This window comes from Lampetra fluviatilis, chromosome 47 (assembly GCF_964198595.1).
Source record: "Lampetra fluviatilis chromosome 47, kcLamFluv1.1, whole genome shotgun sequence".
NCBI classification, from domain to species: domain Eukaryota; kingdom Metazoa; phylum Chordata; class Hyperoartia; order Petromyzontiformes; family Petromyzontidae; genus Lampetra; species Lampetra fluviatilis.
Window position 1 is genome coordinate 1,628,202 of NC_136321.1, and position 4,106 is coordinate 1,632,307.

The 4,106-nt window shown below is 54.8% G+C and overlaps 1 long non-coding RNA gene across 1 annotated transcript; it reads left to right on the plus strand.

Annotated features, from left to right (window-relative positions):
• The first annotated feature begins 169 nt into the window (after nucleotides 1-169).
• Nucleotides 170-3,115, plus strand: LOC144947820 (uncharacterized). The gene is made up of 3 exons (XR_013640096.1): nucleotides 170-237; nucleotides 2,204-2,306; nucleotides 3,057-3,115. It is a non-coding gene; the product is annotated as an uncharacterized LOC144947820 (long non-coding RNA).
• Nucleotides 3,116-4,106: the final 991 nt, after the last annotated feature.

Here is a 4,106-nt window from a genome sequence, read left to right on the forward strand (position 1 = left end):
AAAACGTAACATCTCTTGTATATCTGTACTTAGGCTGTGGCCTAGGTGTTCTGACAACAGTCTGTAGCTTTGTTCATGGTGGGTGGGGGACTTTAAAGTCATGTCGCATGCTGCATGGCGCTGCTATAGGCCACTGAAATGCTGTTTGTGCTGCGTTGTTTTTTTGAATCAGGCCACAGTTCCTCGATTGCAAAGATCACGGCTCGATGGGACAAGGAAGGAAGTCGTATCAGCCAGGTGAGACACACACACACACACACGCTCGCACACACCCGCTCGCAAACACACACACGCTCGCACACACACACCCGCTCGCAAACACACATACGCTCGCACACACACACGCTCGCACACACACACGCTCGCACACACATACGCTCACACACACGCTCGCACACACACACGCTCGCACACACTACGCTCACACACACACACGCGCATATACACTCACGGATACACATCGACACACTGGCACATACGCAAAATACAAAGATTCCCTGTATAGTCTGAACAGACTGTTGGGGCAAGTACTGTTAGTGAGTAGCGCCTATTCAGTTTCAGTTGCATTTATTTGGTAGAGCCCTGTGAGCTATTCGGCTCTTGAATCGGGTGCAACCACAACAAACAAAAAACCAAAACGTGAACAAGAAAACATCTTAAAGTGAATATGTGACTAAGTGCAAACAGAAAATCCAAGAAAAGACAGCAAAATATTGCAGAAAAAAACACCGTACATCAACGCTGTGTGCAAAAATCCCAGTGGGATGCAAGTCAAACAACAACAACAACCACAAGACAACTTAAATTAAAGCCATCATTCTTACTCCATACTACAACAAACAAACATGGCCAAACCTAAAAACGTTTCAAAATCACCAAAAATAAAGCCATAAGCAATGTAACAGTGATCATAGGAACTGTGACCGAAATTTCACAATAAATACATAAACAACATGTACCACCAAACCCTGCAGCCATAGCTGCATCAGTAGGAGCATCAGTAGGAGTATCAACATTTTTCAAATGCACCTTTAAAGATCAGCACACTAAATCAAAACACAAGATCATACGTTGCAGCGGTCATCTGGAACGAAAACATTTGATTTTACGCCACTGAATAGCAGTGGCAGCTAGGGGTGTACAACTCCTCTAGAGCAGTTTTGAGTGAAGATCTCATAGGTAGTGATTCAAGTTGCAGTTTATTGGCAATAGCATTCCAGACCCTGGGGGCATCAATAGCAAAGGCCCTTCCTCCAGTATTTGTACGGCAATAGGAAAGGTGAAGCTGGTAAATGAGCGAAGACCTTAGGTCACATTTGTTCGTCGAAACAGAGAGGACATCCGGCAGGTAGTCTGCGGATTTTTTTGTAAGTACATCGTGAATAAATAAGATCCGGTGCACAAGCCGTCGAGCATTAAGATATGTTAAGTTTGACCCAATGTAGAGATCACAGTGGTGAGTCCTATATGGGCAGTTCAATCCAAATCTTAAGGCCGAGTGATAAATTGATTCAAGCTTCTTCAGTACAGTGCTCGGGGATGATTTGTATACGATGTCACAGTAATCGAATCGAGGCAGTATGGTAGCTTTTATCAATTCCAAACGGAACATAGGGTGGGAAGCAGTGCTTGTGTCGATACAGAAAACCAATTTTTATTCTTGTCTTTTTACCAATATAATCAATGTGATCTTCAAATTTCAGTTTTGAATCCAGGATGACCCCAAGATACTTATAGATCTTGTAGCCTATGAAGGCTGGCAGGGGACACGAGGGCGTGGGTGGCCAGCACCACGCCCAGCCACCTTTGTATCACCAATGGCGATTATTACACACCGCACCAGGTAATTATTTGAGGCTGAGTCGACCTCGGGGAGGCCCAGGACAGGTTCAGACAATCGTCACCAGTGTTGGCCGTGAGTGGGAATCGAACTCGAGGCACCGGGTTCGTAGCGCGGTGACGCTGTCCTGTCAAGGGGGACGCGATCCTGAGGAGACGACCGCCAACGTGGAGATGGAGCGCGTGTGTTTGTGTTGTGTGTGTTGTGTGTGTTGTGTGTGCGTCATATGTGCGTTGTGTGTGTGTCGTGTGTGTGTTGTGTGTGCGTTGTGTGTCTGTGTTGTGTACGTCGTGTGTGCATTGTGTTTGTGTTGTCTGCATTGTGTGTGTTATGTGTACGTCGTGTGTGCGTTGTGCGATCCAGGCGACGGGCAGCGGTCCAGCGGCAGTCTCCGCCTGGTGCCCAGGGACAAGGCCTGGCTGTGGAGCCACTCCAAGTCCCGGCACCAGCAGCGCCACGCAGCTCAGTGAGCACGCACACAAAGACAAAGGTCCCATGTATAGCCTCGACAGGCTGTCGGGGCAAGTGCTGCTAACGAGTAGCACTCCATGAAGGCCGGCACTGTGGCACACGAGGGGGCCGCTGGCCATCACCACGCCCAGCCGCCTTTGTCTCCCGAGCGGCGATGTTTAGACATTGCACCGGGTGCCCATTTGAGGCTGAGTCAACCTAGGGGAGGCCATTAGTGGGAACCGAACTTGGGTCGCCGGGTTGATAGTGCAGCGCGCTAACCGCTACACTACGCGCTCATGCACACGCATACTCTGAGTAGCTCAGAGAGCACACGTTTAACAGCCCAACTTCAATACAAAATTAAACTAAACCATGTTTATTGTACCAGGTAGGGCCCACTGAGCGATAATCGCTCTTTGTCAGAAGCAACCTGGCTATCACAAATGATCGACCAACAAAGTTGAGCTCTCATTTAAATGTGGAGCGAAAAACGGTTAGACCATGCAAACTCCAACTATACAGCAGCAGGCGTCAGGGTTCGGATCGAACCCACGACCTCCAGTATAACAGTCGAGGTAGTTAACATCTCACCACCGTGGCGCCCCAAGGCATTCTTTTTCATGCAGTCCTTGCTGTCCAGTTTTAAACCCCAACACCCCCCAACGCTTGACATCTCGTCCAATCGCGGGCAGCAAAAAACCTCGATCGGAAGCCAGGATCAAACCTGGTTACAACCAAAGTTAATTTATCTCTTCCACTGTAGGTACGCCGATGCTCAGCCACCCGGCAAGCTGCACGGCTACGTCTGCCAAGACCCTTCCCCGTACCCGCTGCCAGCGCCGAACCGCGTGGCCCTGGCAGATAGGGGCAGCCACTGGGGCAGCCGCAAGTTTCACAGAGCCAAGAGGGCAGCGGCAGTGGCGGCGGCGGCGACGACGCTCGGCTCAGACTCCCAGACGATCTTCAAATCCCCGGCCGTCGCTTACGGCTCGGCCGCCCTCAAGCCGAGCAAGGAGGAGGCGAAGTGGCTCGGCCTGCTGGCAGGCGCCGGCGGCGGCCGGCCCGAGCTGCCGCCGTGGGAAGAGAGGGGGGCGGCGGCCTCCGGCGGCTTCAAGTGGCTCCTGGGCGAAGGCGCCGTGGACGGAGCCGCCGGTGCGCTCTGTCACCCGGGCGGCGGTCACCACCCGGGCGGCGCGGCCTCCTTCTCCGCCAAGAGCCTGCGCGCCGGCGGCCGCGGAGGCCTCGATGCGGCGGCGGCGTGGCCGGCGCGCGAGGCGGCGCTTCGCGGGGCCCTCTCCCTCGCGGGCCGGGCGGCCGCGCCGGCGCCGCGCGGCCACGGGTACGCGGAGGCGTGGGGCCGCGGCGAGGCGGAGGAGGGCGCGGAGGAGCAGGCCGCCTACGCCTACCGCCGGCAGGCCTCCGGCGGAGCGGGCCACGCGGGCTCGAGCGTGAAGCGGGAGGGCGAGACGTACGCGGGCGTGGCCGGGGAGCCCACCTCCCTCTACCGGGCGGTGCTCCTGCGAGGGTGGGCGGGAGACGAGGGGGCGGCGGCGGCGATGGCCGGGGGGCGGGCGACGTTCGTGGACGATCCCGCGGCGACGGTGGCGGAGCAGGGGTACCCGCAGGCGTTCCCCGCGCAGGACCCGCGCGCCCCCCTGCACGGCTCGCTGGGCAGGCATTGCCACCATCGTTGTCAGCACCGTCATCAGCAGCAGCAGCAGCATGTTCTTCATCATCAGCAGCAGCAGAATCAGCAGAATTATTACCAGCAGCAGAGTTATCACCATCAGAATTATCAACAGAGTCATTATCA